The following is an 18,067-nucleotide window of genomic DNA, read 5'->3' on the forward strand; positions in this document are numbered from 1 at the left end:
CAGGAAAGACGGCCTGATGGAGTTTGACTACCGAGACCCACTTTAGCTAATAGTTTTTGTTAGTCCATCCCAAATTACTAGGCAGTACTTTGTGAAAGACCTGCTTTACTTCGTGCCTCATTCACCAACAAACTGATTTTTATTGCCTAATTTAAGATGACTTCTTGCGGCTGACTTTGCCTTAAAGGGACAGTGTGTAGAATTTAGTGCCACCTAGTGGTGAACCAAGCAAAATGTCATCACCAAGGAGATAGGCGCAGGTCTTATAACCAAACCAGCCAAGCCCAGAAAATGACAGCGTTCAGAAAACACTTTCACAAATGTTCCTAATTGACTGTATTCATCTCCTTAGTCATGGAGGTAAATGAGGCTGCGTAGCAAAAGAGCCGCATGTCGTAAACAGTTTTAATCAGGAATTATCAGACGCTCAAGAAACCTCTTGAAATAAATTGATTGTGTAGAAAAGATCAAGGGAACAGCAGTACAAGTGTTGAGATTTACCCTGCAGAGACCTTAATTATTTCCAGTTCCACGACGGCTTCATCAAAACAATTACAGACTTTCCTATCAAAGCTGTTCAACACTGTATCGTTTGTTGAAAATAGTGGCATGTCATCTATTGTGTTTTTTATTTCCAGAGCAATAACAAAACAGTTTCATCATAAAGTGGGATTTTCATTGGATAGAGACCATTTCTATTCCCTCAACCAACAACTTTGGTATTTCACAGCCCTGACTCCCACAAAATAAATAAGTGGAACATCTATATGTCACTTGTATGCCTACCAACCAGGCTGCAGTTGTCAGGCAGTGAAAGGGCAGCCGCCACCATTAGCGACTGCTTTGGTATCCCGCCCGGTTGGAAGCATTTTCTGCACTGGGACAGAACACTAATGGCACTTTTACACTCGCAAAACTACTGCGCGGGGTTGTGGCAGCAGAAATAATCTTGCACATCGGAGCGAATCATTATAAGATGCAAACGCAGCCTCTTAAAAGTGTTAATTTCACAAATGAGGGGAGGATGTTAAGATTAAACAATTAAAAAGCAGCTATAAAAAAAAAAAGAAACCCTTGGCAGAATGTGGGATAGGAAAAAGTCACAGAAAAGTGTTTGTTTACCTCCTGCAGGGTCCACTGCACTCTAAAACATTGTATCCCCTTCTGATCTTTATTTATTATAACATAAATCATTTGGCTATCATACCTAAGACTGTCCACACGTTTGTTTCACCCCCGAGCGGTGACCTCAATACACCGAGCGGTCTTTACCAACGACTAAGCCATGGGTGTAAACAGATAAATATGAGGAGTTGACCTCTGTGAAATTCCCACTTTAATTAATGCCTGGTCCCCTCACTGTAATTCCACATCTCCTTTATTAGAAATTTGAAAAGTATTCTCCCCGGAGATTTTGCGAGTCACAGGGAAATTGTGGCACAATATGTTTTTAATTTCCCGGGAGGTCCTTGCACAGCAACTATTTAACGACAGAGACGCTTTGCCGAATGAAACCAAACATAATGCTTTTTTTTCTTTCGTGATGGGGCTTGGCCCAAACATGAAATATTCAGTTCGGACAGTACGATCTTGACTGGGGACGACCCGGATTTATTTAACGTCCCAACACGCGATTATTATGATTCCGATGGACCAACTTCAACGAGTAAAACAAACAGATATCTTTTTTTTATGTACTTGCAATGATGAAATCGCTTAAAATTTATCGATGTAATAAAGCCAAACGCAGTATGTGGTGCTTACCATGTCCGAGCCGAACAACAACAAAACATGATCATCGGCTTTAAAACCTTTTTAATTCCCCGTAACTTCTATGGCCATTCATAATAAACTAACTTGACATATATTTTTAATGAGCTCGAATAAACGCACCATTAGCTAGTTCATAATAATCTTCGTTGTCTTTCATACGGATCGTCTGGAAGTACTCCAAGAGCTAATGTAGTTCAGGGGCAGTTACGCGATATATTTTTAAAGATTAGAACTTCTTCTATCTTGATTATCGAGTTACATGAAAAGTCCTTGATTGACTTCAAGTTCAAATTTGACAGCGAGAGCTCATCAAGTCGCAAAAGAAGCCGTTTGAAGTGCTCATCGCTCGCACTCCACATTTTAATGTGCCGAGTTACTGTCTCCTAATGTGCTTGTAATATACTGCATGCTCCTCAAGATGACACAAATCAATACATACACTAATCCGCCCGTATCCACTGGGGCAATCTCTTATCCTTCCGGATTTTCACACACAAACCTAAAAATCCGTGGAGTGTTCTTAGGGCCAAGTTTCTGATTCCCGTCAGAAGTAAAGGGGATTATGCATGATACTTAAAGCTTCACCCACTTAGAGTTCAACTTTTTTTTTTTTCCAGCAAGAGAAAAACTATAAAGCCAGTTTTACTTTTGCTGACATTGGTAAACAAACAGAGGTTGTGCAAAGGTCTCCATCAAAGTGGCAGATAAAATGCTCTTTGCTCGTGTTTTTGAAATGCTGCCGCGATGCCTAAAAACAGAACCGTCTATTTGTGTCAGAGTGAAACGTGCGGGCCGAGCAAAGTGCGTCAAACAGAGACGCTCTAAACTGGTTATAATCACTTGTCCTGCGAGTCTGTCGCTCTGAGGTGATTAAAGCTCATTTCTGTGACTGACCAGTATCGAGAAATACTGCCATCCACCGGGGTTATTATTTTACACAATTTGAAAGATGCGTCTTGGACATCTTTGATCGCACCACAGAGAAATGTTTCCTTCTTTTAATCCACCTGAATCACATTGGGTTACCAAGGTAACCAAGGTTATAACTATCCAGATCCTATGCTCATGTTCAACAGGTTCTCAGGACAAAGAAGTAAACATCTGCAACATCCGTGTCCTTCAGGGTCAGTGGAGCAACAGTAAGGGTTCAGTGATGTGGTGGCATTGCACATCTTTTCATCATTTTTAATAGCCACCACACAGTCTATCCTGCGCAAGGTCGTAGGGGTCTGCAGCACATCACCCACAACTATATCACCGCTGACAATCAATCCAGACGCACAAAAACCTATGGGAGGCAATCTGGGCGAGCAAAAAATATAGCAAGAACAAACCACCAGTCCTGCATTGTGATTTAGTTCAATATTATACAAACTCAACACAGCCAGTTGATGCTGTCGAAAGTATTTGAAGTTGTCGGCTCATCTATTTTCTGAAAACACAAAAGTCGTAACACATCCAATACCACAGGTCTAAGATCGATCGATCAGAAGTCCTCCCCCCAGCTAAGACTGATCAACAGTCAGTCAAGGCAAATGATTGTCTCTAAAAATACAAACTCGGAGATTACGCTGTCTGTTGGCGTGCTGGCAGAGAAGTGCTCCCCGATGTTCTCAATCCTTTTAGACAGAGAAGTCTGTGACTGAACATATTTGACCTGAATCCCATGTTTACTTCAATGATGCTCTTAACGGAGCTTATTCTACATCGGGACTTTCCAGAGTTGCCTCTTCTGCTCTCTTTCTGTCAAATGATGATAGAAGCATCCAAAAGAGGATAAACAAGGCATCTGATTGATGGCAACTCTTCAATCTCAAACCTTAAAGCTCTGATTTATGACTCAAGTCACATCTAAAAGAGCTCGGGATAAGATATTGTCACAGCGTCAAGAGTTTGCCTGTAACTGAATGGAAAAGCACAAGACCGGGGCAGATTGAAAGGGAATTTCCCAAAGACAACAAGATTTGCACAACTGCGATAGCCATGAACGGCATCCAAGTCAAATCCGCCTCGCATGCGTCTCCTTGTGTCCCAGCCAGTCCAAATTCCCCCATCGTTTGTGGCGCCGGCTGACACGATCCCTGACAAGTTTTCACATCAGCGGAGGGATTAGAGGCATAAGGTTTACGCTGGCCTCGACTGGATCCAGGATAACATTTCTGATTCAGCAATTTAAACTAATTTCAAGGCTGGCTCTGCAGCAATTTTCTGGATCAATGGAATGTCATAGCACTCTTGGTCACTAGCTCTATCACAGCTCGAGAACACACAAGGATGCCATGCTAATTTAATGCTTTGAAGGGTTGGAGAGGCTCCACTCCCTCTTACCTGTGATGTAATGCTTATAGTTACTAACCGGAGACAAAAGAAATCTGAGGTCTAAGTGTGAACATGAAAAGATGCATTGGAAGACACGGCGAGTGAATAATTCAATCGTAAATTCATCCTTTTAGAGCAATCAATCATATTAATAGAAATAAAAAAACTGCAGAGAAGACATTAAGTTGGATAAGACCATTGATGGATGATAATACAATTAAATAATGGCTACTTTTACGTGGACAAAATGTTCAGAATTTGGATTAAAATGATTGGATTCACTGTTTTCATGAACACTGAACGAATCAATGTGACATTTGAAGATTGACAAAATATACCACAAATAGTAGTAGACTTCCGTTTCAACAAAACATGGCTCTGTCCATATCTACCTTTTTGCCGTTGGTGTATTTTTTCCCATTTTTCCTGACCTGGTTGTGTACGTGAAGCATTTTTATTCCCATCGTTCTTTTAATCTGAAAAATGCATCCATGTAAACGTAGCTCGTGTGCGAGTTTTGGTTGAGCGATTTATTTCTTTTCCTTTTTTTTGAATAATGCATGAATTCTGTCAGATGGAAGGTGGGTATGAGATATTCTTGGAGGTGGCTGTGCTGTATTGGCTTTGGGCCAATATTGGAAACGTCTCAATTTCCATTCTAATTATGTAAACGTATTTCATTCCATTTTGATACAGATGTTGAACATGTATTTATATTTTTACATTTACATTTGACTCCAATAACCTTGTCACCTGCCCAAGTACAGGCTTGTGCCCTGAACAATAGTGCATGAAATTAAGAAACCATTACCATAGTGCAGCTCCAGGGCTGGTCTTCATCTCTTTGACTACTTATGTTTTTGATGCTTCTGGCTTTAATCGTAGAAAAACATTATGTTGCAGATGAAACATCAAGCTATTAAATGTGGCAAGTATAAAGAAAAAAAAATGCAACAATACTGACAAAATAGAGAAAATCATAATGCAAAGATTTTTCTTTTCAAAGAGATGAGCTATATCAAGAGTGACTCAGGATAACGCGAAAATACATTCTGTGCGGAAAGTTTCTGGCATACCGAGTTCCATTTTCTTATATTTCAATATAAAAACCCACACAGGCCGACGAAGCAATTTCCCCAACTACATGACAGCTGTACAAATATATGGCGGCAAATGTTGGAGGAGAAACGGGGGAGGAGGTAGGGGCAGATAAGGGGGTGAAAGACACCGTGGTGGTACTGGCGGAGTAGCGAGGTTAATCCCGCTGTTTAATCTGTGGTCGGTGGGAGTGTGTGTGTGTGTGGAGGTCTTATCTCTGCCGCCTGCTGCCGTTGTGCTCTTCTTCAGCATCCCTGAGAGTGTGACATCACTCACCACAAGGCGGTGGGAGGCTGGCTGGGGGTGAACGGCAAGGCCCATACCTCGCCTCCCGCACACCCCGTCACGCGGCTCGGTGACGGTTGCAGGAAGTTAGATGGCGCTGATTCTGTACATCCACTGGGACCCGCCACTGACAACATCAATTTCCATGTTTCGCTGCAACGGCGACGAGGTGTAGGGGGAGAAGCGGTGTGGGTGCAGGGCAGTGAAGAACGCTAGAACTCGTTGGCCCGCAACCTGACGAGAACTGGCAAACACAACAGCTGTCAACTACCCCCGGGCAGCAAAGAAACAACACAAATTCCATGCGGACACCCAGAACATGTCTGCTTGCGTGGCTATTTGTGAAAATAGCGAAACACGGGAGCGCCATTTCACCGGGAAAGACACAAGCCTTTAGTGTTCAGCTTTTCGCTCTGCTTTGCTTTTGCTACAATTGCGTAGGGATGGTTTGCCTGCAGCAAGATGTTCAAACTGCTATTGTCAGTGCTCGACAATTAATACAACGTCAAGCGATGAGAAGAAGAGAAACGGTCATTTAGGAATCGAGTGCCTTAAACAAAGCATCCAAAAGAACTTTCACTGGCCTGTTTTCCTTCAACTTTGCTCTCATTTGCCAAAAACTGAATTAAGCTATTCACTAGGGCTAATGCTCGGCAGTGGCGAGGGTTTTGGACCCTGACATTGACTCAAAAGGAAGCACGTTCCTGTTTACAAAGGTGCAGCATATGGAAAAGATCTTCGCGATGGTTTCACCCATCAGTCCCATGTAACCGGAATGTTCCCTTTTGATCTATTTACGCATGGAGTATTTGACAGGAGTCTGACAGCGAGGCATTGGTGATTGTCTTTGCATCAAGTCGCTTCTATGACCTTGAGCGCAATGGGTTTTAAAGCACTAAAATTGTCATGTGTTTTGCATAATGCCGCCGGAAAGACAAATAGCTGTAAAGACTGAAAGGTGCGCATCTTGTGCATACAGTGTTACCACGCAATGACGGCAGGGCAGAGAAGAAACAGTCATGTAATCCCACTTATTTTAAAAGGAAAATGGACTTTGGCACAATTTATTAAAACAGGAATGAGGTTTTCACTTGCCATGAAAAGGTACGAACCTTTTCAAACCCAGCGTCCAATTCAAGATTGTTATGGGTTCCTCAAGAGCCATATATTAAGCCCCCGGGGTGCAAAAGCAATTATATATATATAAAAAAACAAAACAATTTCTAGATATGCAATATGCCTTTAATGTCACTACAGATGATCAAATTCAACTCTGCATTCATTTTTATTGTTTTTGTTGTTGTTTTGGTTAGGGTTAATAACATTAAGTATATACAGTTTTGTTTAGCCAAAAGCTGTGTTTATGCAAAGTACCCAGAGCAAATCTCTACAGTGAATAAACCTCTCAAGCATTTCTAAGATGTGAGTTCCTGGTGTGAAAAAGATGCTATCATTCATTAAATCGTTCAGAAGCTCTTTTTTTATTTTTTGGTGCTAACTATGCATTAAGGAGAGACTTCAGTTCTTCCAGATGGATGAAGAGCTGCTCTTATGTTTATCCCTCTGGAATTTTACCTCCATTTTCACAAAGACTCCCTAAAGCCAAGTCCTCATCACCATAAATCTCGCGGTGACCTCGCACACCAAGCCGGATTTACAACCAAAAGTAGCGTTAAGATTTTGTTGGATAACCTCCGAACTGCCGTTGTCTTCTAAATTCAATTGAACATAATAACTAGGCAAGTGCTGACATGCACATAAAGGAGGTGAATCATCAGATTTTTGACCTTGATTATCTCAGGGCAGATCAAATCTATAGATTGGTTGATGACAGGATTGCTTAATCACTGACAAAAGGAAGGGCGAGTCCAAATTCGCAAATGAAGCAAACTGACTGCCCAATCTAATCAATGGCCTTGCTTTTTAGTTCAAAATCATTTTTTATTATTGCTATTTTTCCAGCTGCAGTGGACATCTGATCGCCCATCTCAAGCGCAGCCACCTTATCATTCCGACTCCGACAGCTGGCTTTGCTGCTCTGTAAATGTTTACTTTTCTTGATGGTACTTAAACGGCAGGCTGACATTAAGTTAGCTTATAGTTTCTATTTTTTATAGTTTCCTATAGTTTTTCATCAGAGGAAATAGGAAAGAACATGCTTTAAGAAATACATGTCTGAAGTCTGTAAAAGAAAAGGTTGGCTAAGTATTACATCACACAATATTTCATCTAAATATATAGTAGGTCTAAAGATACAGGAACAACTTGATCAAATTCCTTTTGCATTCTATAAAATAATGATGGTGGTTCATCTTTGAACTGCGAAAGCTCCGACTATTTTTTTCCTCCTTTTGTTCAGCAAAGTACATTGTTCGTGGTAATTCTCATAGGAACCCTTCTAAAAGACATTCGACACCCACACATTCTTTGCAATTTTACATTCCATGCGAGTTGGTTGTGATGCGTTGTCTTTTATCCTGATGCTTTGTCAACGCATAAGCGTTTTTTTATTTTTAGATCCAATGGTTAATTTCTCACTGCTGAACATAATATAATAAAATTAAACACATTAAAAAATGAACAATAACTGCTGCCAATCAGGTTATTAGTTTAGCACAAGTAACCATGGTGATCTAGCCGGGTAACTTCCAACCATACTCGGTTTCTTGTGTCAACACTCAATCAAACAGTTGCAATTTATCTTTTCAGCAGCAGGATTCGAGCTGCAAGCCTCCAGTTCCGACTGCCTGAACAGATCTGCTATTGCTGCACCCTCCGAAGGATGGCTGGGGAAACCAGGTCCTCTCCTGAAGGCACACAGCCCGAAGATTAGAAGCTGTTCGGTGGTCCAGGGGACATACTTGAATGTCACTTTGGATTACGTCACACATCCTGGGAACAAGCACAGCTGCCTCAACTGAAATGTGTCCATCTGAGAAAGCACAATACGGTCAACGTGAAGGCCATGAGAGTGCAGTCCTTCCAAATGATTGAAAATGTCTTCAGTCCTAATAAGTCCCTCAGTATTGCAGCCAAAAAGAATTCTATTATGTGTGCATCAGAATTTAAAACAACCAAAATATACCGCAGAGTGTAAATTCAATTTCCCCTTTGAGAGATTTAAATTAGTACTATAAATTGAGAAAATACAATTAAGAAGGAAGTCGCTGATGGTGTTCACTCATCCGTCTGACGGTTCAGTTCCTGCTCAATGTGCCCTGTGATGGACTGGGCACCAGTTCATAATGTAAACCACCTTTTGCCCAAAGTCAACAACTCCTAAATTAGTAGCTCTGGACCTGTTCTAAAAATAAATCATAAGTGATCATTTAAATTATAATTACTATTATATATCTCTTGCAGAACTTATAGAAAAAGTAACTGCATGTTGATTCTCTTCGATCTGACCACTTGTTTGATGATGCCTCAAAGCTACGAAGATCCAGCAAAGCACTTTGTGTGCCTGTATCTAGCGAGAGCCAAAACAAAACGCTTTTGTCAGCAACATGCAAGCACGACCAGTTAAATGTCAGGTAATAAGGCTGAAGGGAAAACTACAGCGTGCGTGCAAAAGCTCTTTCAAATGCACTATGATCTTCTTTGCCTGCAGCTGTATCACTTGGTAGTTGTAAAGCAAATTTAGCTGGGGAGAAAGTCAATGAAGTGATGATGAAAATGAGCCCCTCTTGTACAGCTGATTGATTTTTTTTTTTTCCCTGTGAAAAATGGCAGGTGCCCAGGGAGTACTTTGCTGCACTACACCACACCGCACAAGACATGAGGGAAACGTTTCCATCGGGTTCTTTCATGAGTGAGTGAGGGGGCACTTAGTGTCTTGATTCGGCGAGCTGTGGAAATGTTTGACCTTGAGTGAAATATGCGAAGCAATCATAGAATCACACACTTTGTTTCTAAGCTTTTTTTTTTTTTTATGGGATGAGATCAGATGTGTTTAAGGATGACGGAAAGCCGCCAGCTCACACCGCTTTCGTTGGTTGCCAAATATTTAAACAGTGGGTGCGCACTTATCCGTGAAACTCGAGGTTATCAAACACTAACCTTGTTTTAAATCCAAAACCAACGCTGCACTTTAATTAGGTTTGCCAGCTATGTACAAAGTGACCAACCTAATTTGGAGATATCAAGACCTAAATCTTGCTAGGCAACATTCATTTGAAAAGAATGTGTTGCATGCCGCACAAAAGCCAAAATGGCAACCATCAAGTTGAGGAACCAAATATCCAATTGCCATTAAAAGACCTAAGAACAACATATGGAATTGTTAACTGATGACATGAACAACCATAATCACTCGGAAGTTGTGCGAGTGGGTGCGAAACTCAATATTGTTTACTAAGGTTCCCGCTCTAAAAACGACATGATTGGATGCAAACACAGAAAGTTCTTTGAGCATCGTTTTTTCTTTGCCGTTGTGGGGAAATGAGACGCGAGTGGGTGGTGGGAGACGGGAGGTGGCGGCAAGTGGGGGCGTCGAACAGATGAACCGATGGCCTTTTGTTGTGTTTTACAGGACTACGGCTCAGCCAGTATTGCTTCTGTTTCCCGGAGGACACCAGACAGCTGCTGGAGGCTAATGTTAATTAGAGCCAGTCTGCAGCGAAGCCTTTTAAACGTGGCCATGAAAAGGTCATTGTGCTAAATTTAAAGTATTTAAATCCGAGGTCCGGTTTTCTCATTTCGACAAAATAGACACGGACAAAAGCCGATGGGCTCTTTTACCGTGTTTGTCTACGTAAGTGACGGAACTTCCCATATAGCTGACTGCTCTCGAGTGTGTCAATCTATCAGACAGGCAAGCGATAGGTGTGAATTAGATTGTCTAGTTGTGCCCCGTGTTTGTCTGGTGACCAGGGCAGAGTATTTGCCGCCTCTTGTCTCAAGTCAGCTGGGACAGACTCCAAACTGCAACTCGAATGAGCAGAGTGGTCGCTACAAGGGCAGTCTATTGCCTAGGGCCCAAGCTGAAGGGGGCCGCATGGGATGACAGGTTGAGACTTATTGGATGGGGGGCTGAAGAGCGTACCTCAATAGTATTCCTTGCCTAGAGCCATCATGAGTGCAGAAATATCCCCGCTAATTAGGAAAATCAGCAAAGAAAATGTTAATGGTTGTTTGCTTGATGTGGCCTGCGATTGACCGGTGACCTTTTGCCTAAAGAAAGACCTGTGACAAGCACTATAAAAATTGAATGGATAGCAGGCTACATTTGGTGAATGTTAAAAGATGATACAAGATCAATCTGTCACTCTTGAGGTAAAGTAGAAGAACAAGGGGAATAAATGGCATCATCAAATGATAATATAAGAAAGCTGACATACAGGAAGGTCCGAGCTTGATAGATTTGTGGTCATGCAGCACCGCACTGATGACAGCATCATTCCGAGTGTGTTAACCTGCAATAGATCAGGTGACACCAGCCTGTCTGACGGCGACCTTTTTGCTTTGTGCTCAAGCTGCTCCCGCCAGTTGCACCGTCACACGGAATTCTCACAGGGACAATCTGCGCTTTGTTTACTCTCCGCCAGAAACAACTCATTGGATGGCCCGCACTCTCCGCTCCACCTCCCTCATCTCGGTTAAAGTGACCATTGACAGATCGAGGAGTGACGGGACTTTCCCCTTCTTCTGTATTGCAGCAACGATAATACGGCATTGGAAACCTCACATTCGTTCTTTCACATCACATCTTTAAGCTGCGTGGACAAGTCAAAGGTCTGTGAGGGCAACAGATGGGGGAACATTATACACGGAGAACCATGGAACACGCCGAATGAACCTTATCGGAGATTAGAGAGGACGCGGTGGCGTAACAAGGAGTCGAGTCGGTGTGTAAGCAACAGCAGGTGCTTTCTTTGTCCCGGTTTTGTATTCCCATATGCCTTTCTTTGCGTTTTCCACTCCAGTTTGTTTATCTCGGCACAGCGTGTGAGGAGTCCAATGGATGTTTGTAATCTGCTCGACTTCTCTGCATGATGTGATCTACTAGACTGTAAACAGAGACTAACGAGGTGGAGAAAATATTCATCTGAAAACAGTGCTGGGCAAGTTCTACCAAAATGTACATTGCTCGTTATGATCATTTGGAAGTTAATTATTACAGACGGTCAGTTGTATGACACTAAACTTATGTACTGCTTTGATTCTTGTGATCCCCAAAAGTCGTCATAAGGTAGTGGTGGCAAAGCTAATTGCATATCTCTTGTGAATTTAACTAAAGAATGTAAATTAGGCAGATATTTTGACAAAACAGTTCACAATTACAATAGGGAGAAACAATGACTAATGAATCAACAGAATCATTTCTCTCTCTGTTTTGAGCAACGATGAGCTTTATGAGGAATAATGACTAAGAAGTTGCTAACAAGCATCACAACAATGCGTGAATCATCTGCCATTAGATAGCGTGTTATGATCTGCCTTTGTTTTTTTCCCACTGCTCATTTTTTGAATGCTGGAAATTATTTCCCAAGATGATGTAAAACTGATGATGGCTTTCGCTGATTTTGTTTTTGTCATATGCTCAGAAATTTTGAAAGCCTGCTTAAATTGTTCCTGTTTATTCATCTGGTCGTGCTTGTTAGAGGAGCAGAGGTCCAGTCTTTAGTCCCGTCAACAAAAGGGAAAACATCAGAAATGACGCACAAATGCTGAAAAATGCTGCCAATGTTCCAAAATATCAAAGGATGAAAAGTTTTGTGCTGCTTTTATTTCCCCCCCATCTCAAAAGACTGACAATTCATAGCAACCACGATTTCTGTCGAGGAGTGGAAATGCTCGGGCAGGTGAAAATAATGGTTGAGAATCTCTGAAACTCCCCCAAAAAAAAAAAATCAAACAACCAGTGCATACTACAGATCTTAAAACCGGGCTAATTTCAGCCGGACAAGACAGAGGGTATGTAAATTGTGCTATAATTCTTGACGCTGTCAGAGTCATGTCAAGAAAACATCTGGGAACTCAATTAAATTGTTTAAAAAACACAAACATAATATGAGCGTACAACTGAAGTATGATTAATTCCCATTAAACTCGCTCTTCACTCGTCATCTGGGTTCGACTCCACCAGTGCAGAACAGGATAAGGGATATAAAAAATGAATGAGTGGGCGGCGGGATTAATTTAATTTCCATTATTTCCTGGGAGGGTTCCAAATCCAAACAACACGGAGGTCATCTGGCTACTCCGAAGGGATTTATTTGACCTTCCTGGTTCACTATCATCGCATAGACAGTATGCAAATATGGCCCCTGGTGGCGCCCCACTAGTAACGTATAATTATTCAGCATTACATGACTACATTAAAGATTCGGGTCTTCGGCATGTCCGTAGTGTCTCCAATCATGTTCATAGACAGATTTGCCAACTTCAAAAGATACTGCATGCAAGTAAGTATTTTTGTATTTATGTCACACTTTTCCTGGGGGATACTGTAGCTCCTTTTTTTTCATCTTTTCAATTAACTAATTACTTTTATTTATCATTTTGAAAATTGCTGTGAAAACGGAGTTGCAATCAAAGAGTGTGTCTTCAATTTCAGCAGATGAAAATGTGTCACAGTGGTGCGAAATGGATATCATAACAAAAAATAGTCATCAATTATCACTGTGAAAACAATTTCCACAGAGCATAAACAGATAAGAAAAAAAAATCAGCTCTTGATGGGAAGACTTGATGCAGAACTGCCTTGAGACATCTCGACAGTTTTATGCTTTGTTAGTAAAGGTCAGGCCAGCACATTGATGATGTGCCTATTATCTGTCTAAGCGGCAATCTGTTTCAAATTACCTCATTATGTTGATGACCGAATCAAGTGCACCCCTGGGCCCCATGCGCTTCTCCTGAGACGCTACTTATGCCCCGTCACGGGCTACCAATGCCTCCACGTTAGGCAGGGTGGAGGCGACGGGCGTCGAGCTACATGAATGCCTGCTAGGCCATGACATGCTATTAATTAACTTAAAGCCCTTCACGTCAGTCCGCCTGATCTCCTTATTGAAAGCGCAAACACCGGAGGCATCCTCATCCTTCACGAGATGAGTCGTGCTTTGACATACATTTCGGCAAAAGTCACCCGCAGAAGAATAACTGGTCAGTATTTGTTTCAGCTGACTTAAGAGATGATGTAAGCATTTTGTTCACATTCAATAAAAGAACTTCTACACTTGAAATTCTCTTGTCACACTGTTTCAAATCACGTCGTGTGGAGGGGGCGGTTATGTTCCATGCAAATGTCAAGAACGGCTTTTGTTACCATGACGATCAGGTCAGAGTTAGGGCAATACGACAAAGCCAGTGGCTCAACAGCAACCGATCCAGGGATTTTTTTTTTATGATGTTACTTGAAACTAAGGCCTGATTTTTTTTAGGCGGATGCTGATTTTTGACAGCATAAAAACAGGCTTACGATTAATCGGCAAATGAATGAAAACATTTCCGACGCATACAATACTATTTTTCTCCCGGATTGCATTTCAAGGCATTTTTTAGGCTATTCACTACAGACAAAACTCAAAGCTCAGCTCTTAACACTAACAAAAGTATTGCTCCATTACCTGTGGTGCATTTTAAGATCAGACAGAAACCGGAACCATGGAACTGGTTCCTTGAATGAAATTCAACCTCACGTTGTGAGGAAAAGGCTCCATTGTGGTATAGACATAAAAGACCAACTGAATGTGCTTTTAAGTCATGCGTTTAAATAAAAAAAAAGTGCACAAAGCATTCCATTTATGCTTGATGCAGATTTGACTTCTTCAGAAACAACCAGTGGCAGTGTCGTGATGGTAAGTTTCATTCTAAATTTGTAAATAAATGAGGTGAAAATCTATTTTGCCGGGCAAGAAACCAGTCACGCAAGTGTGTTCGATCTCAAGTTCAGAATGACAAAAATTGCAGAGCATCAAGCGCCTTCCTCTCAGCCATTTTACCATCCAGTTTGTGATGTGTTGATGTAGTGTGGCTTAGAGAAAAATCTCATCTGACACATAAAAAAAAAAATGAAATTGAAAACTCCGGAAGCACGAAATTGGTATTCTCATCATGTTTGCGCATACACGAGTCTGTTTCCACACTAGTCATTGTATTTCCACTGCGAGGAAGTTCAGTGAATGCTCTCATGCAGAACATGTAAGTGGCCACCTGAGCTGTTATTGATCAGGCCAAAGCACAGCCAAAGATCAGCTATTCAAACTCCTTGGGCACATTTTAAAAGCATTCCTTCTTATCCCACTGAGATGTGAATTATTAAACTGCTGTTTTGTGATGGGCCACATGTAGCGATGAAAACATTTGATAAATATCAACAAAAAGTCAAATCCGGTGGGCCGAATAAATATTCAAGTGATATTTCGACAGAGTCAATTTGCCCCCGTGGACGTGAAGCAAACAAGTAATGTGTCAAGAAGCTGCAATTAAACAGCCTTGTAATTAAATGCAGTTTTTATTTGACCACACTGGGACACAAGCGGCTAATTCTACTATCATTAACCTCCGACTGACCCTCATTCAGCTTTACAATTCCCCGGATTCCGAGGATTACGTCTACATTTAAATAAGTCGGGTCAGTAACGGACAAACAGCACACGTGTAAGAGCCCAACTGACATGATCGCTATTAAGTTTGCTTGAACTATTCCGACACCGGGGCCTTGATTTTACCCTTATGTTTGTATCATTGCCAATATTTTATAGAATATTTTCTGTTTTATTGTTATTTTGTGTTATTGTAAAACGCTTTGTTACGACAAAACTATATAAATAAAGATTTATTGTATTTTATTGGGTACACAAAACTTACAATAGAACAAAAAGTCCTCAGAAAACACAAATAAGCCTCTACTATATATTCTATAAAAATCCAGGAAAAATTCAGAAAATAGCCAAAAGTCAATTCCTGGCACCTAGGGGGGTTCAAGCATATTTCTACACCCCCCTCATCCCATACTCACCTTTTGACAATATAACATGACCTTTAACCTTTAAAATCCTTGTCATTGTTTTAGTCACTAATTCACAGGCAATCATATGTGGAGCTTCAAACCTTTTCTAAAAAGCTAAATGTGTCGAGAACTATCTTTCGGCGCACAACCCCTTTTGCGAACGGTTAATGGCCTAAATGGGTGAGAGCCGATCTGCTGGCAGTTATTAACCCTTAACATGCACAGAGTGTTCATCAACCCGCAAGCTTCCTCACACTGAATCTCATTTAACATCTGCTGTTGGCATCTCTGATCTGCAGCATGTTAGAAATCAATTTACATCTCACTGTTGCTCTACTTTTCACATTTTAATACAGTTGACATGAAATAGCGAGAAGAAATCCTCGATACCTGGACACTTTTTGGAAATAAATAAAAACATGCCTTAAGCTGTTGAAAAACAATTAAAACAATCCTACAACAAACATTATATATATATTACATCCAATAACAATCTGACCACTAAAAAAACACATCGTAAAACAGCAGCTTAATGACTAAAAGGTATCTTCCGATCCAATTTCCTTTTAGGACTAAAAGCAGTGAGAAACTCATTCATAACACATTGGAAATGCAATCGTGAAATCCAAGAAATGCTAATTAGATATTGATTCCATTAAATCATTACAACAGGCAGCACATCCCTGACTACAGTATTCCACCTCGGTGCCCCGTAGAAGGGCATCGCTCCTTGAAATATTTGATCACGTCCGCCGTGTTTGATAGGCGTGTGTGAGTGGCAAACATCTCTTCTCGCGTCATTCTTTTCTGCCTTTCTGTCCTTTTCGCTCCAGTCACAGCGTGCGGCCTTTCTTACCATTTGCGGTTCAAATCAGCGTTGCCCTTGGCGCTAATGGCCGAGTGAGTGACAGCTTGGTGACAGAAAACAAATGCGAGCCTTCATCGGGCCGGCTGTCCTCAGAACCACTCAGCAATACTCACAGTTGGGATGTGATGAGGGGGGACAAAAAGAGAGTGCAAAAGAGGAGGGGGGGGGGACACCTCGGGTGTCACACAGTCCACTTTTCATTTACACAGTTGTTTTGCGCCCGGCTGAGACAAAAGACTGCTTTCTTTTCCAAACAACAGTGATCGACTCGCCAGCTGGCCTTTGATACACTCGGACGGGAGAAGACAGCTCTGTCTGGGTCGAAGGTGTCTGTGATATACGGTACCACGTCTCACAAGTGTGGAACGACAAGAGTGATAAATAGAGCAAGAAAAATGTTAAACCCAAATTATGCAGCGTTTGCACATGGGAATCATGTAGTGTGACGGGGATATGTTCGTTTTTGGGGGATCTACAAAAAGCATCTGGCCAGGATGTGAAATTGTGAATTTCATTATGACTGACTGCATTTTTCTATTCGGAACAAATCAGAGGAGCAAACACATTAAATACTTAGAATTGAAATTATTCACCATTAATCTGCTCTAGATTCGAGATATTTTTTTTTTAATGTGTTTCAGGACAAATAGCACACTATACTGTACTTCATAAAAACATCATTTTTTTCTCCACTAAATCAAGTTGCTTAATAAATCCTACTACAAAGTCTACTTGTAATATTGTCAATTCAACATCTTGACTCATGGCGAGAGGAAGATCACACATACACTCAGCAATTCTAACATTGAGAAAGAAAAATAATAATCCAGTCCAGCATCCATATATCAACAGTTGATAACCTTCGAGGGCGATAATTGTATTTTTGAACACATCTTTCTTTGGCTCCAATTCACTCTCTGCATTTGATACCACAATACGAAATTTGTTTTCCCCTCCCTTGATTCAACGTGCCTTAGTTGCTGTAAATCAGCCCATTTTCATTCTACACCAGCACTCTCACTGAAGACTAATGGACAAACGATCCCTTGTGGTGCAGCATCCCTTTCCATCTCGACGCCAATCATACAGGACTCATTCGCAGTCCTCTCTGCCATTGTCCCTTTTGGCTAAGATTGGAATACGATTTGTGGCTCTTCATCGCAGTTTTGTGCAAACTTAGTATTAACTGTCAATGTCATGAAATGATCATTTTGGAGGCTGTTGAGGATGCTTCCTGTTTTTTTTTTAATCAAATACTCAACTTTAGCATATTGGAATTTCATTTTGATAGCACCTGGAAACATTACAAAAACCGGAGTGTAAGAACTCCCCCGTAGATACTTTTTCTTGATGAGTCCGGCCGGGCACTAGCTCCCCTGAGAGCTCCGTCTGGGAATTGCTAACAATTTCATCTTGATAAAAATGAAATGTTTTCGTTTCTGTATTAGTTTGTATCTGAGCTGTATCTTCAGTGGTGTCACAGTGCAATAATGTTTACAGAGAACTACAATCATTAAACATTCACTTTGCCTCTGCCTTTATTGTGAATAACTCAAACCCTAAAGAAACAGCAAAATGAAAATTACGCAATCATTTCACCTCGCCACAATATCATCATGAATATAAAAATGCAAAACCAAAAGTGTCTCCTCAGCACGCTGCCCCTTCAAGCTGAGATCTGGTTAGCATTCAAAGGATGAGCATCTTGGCTAGTTAAAAAAAATGTCAGGTCATTATAGATCGCATTTTTTTTTGCCAAGGTAAAA

At 41.2% G+C, this 18,067-nt stretch overlaps 1 protein-coding gene and 1 long non-coding RNA gene across 2 annotated transcripts in view; one reads left to right on the forward strand and one right to left on the reverse strand.

Annotated features, from left to right (window-relative positions):
• asic4a (acid-sensing (proton-gated) ion channel family member 4a) overlaps positions 1 to 18,067 on the reverse strand; it is a 50,444-nt gene that overhangs the window by 19,671 nt on the left and 12,706 nt on the right. The window lies entirely within an intron of this gene.
• Positions 10,799 to 11,981, forward strand: LOC119139802. The gene is made up of 2 exons (XR_005101457.1): positions 10,799 to 11,321; positions 11,400 to 11,981. It is a non-coding gene; the product is annotated as an uncharacterized LOC119139802 (long non-coding RNA).

This window comes from Syngnathus acus, chromosome 21 (assembly GCF_901709675.1).
Source record: "Syngnathus acus chromosome 21, fSynAcu1.2, whole genome shotgun sequence".
Taxonomy (NCBI): domain Eukaryota; kingdom Metazoa; phylum Chordata; class Actinopteri; order Syngnathiformes; family Syngnathidae; genus Syngnathus; species Syngnathus acus.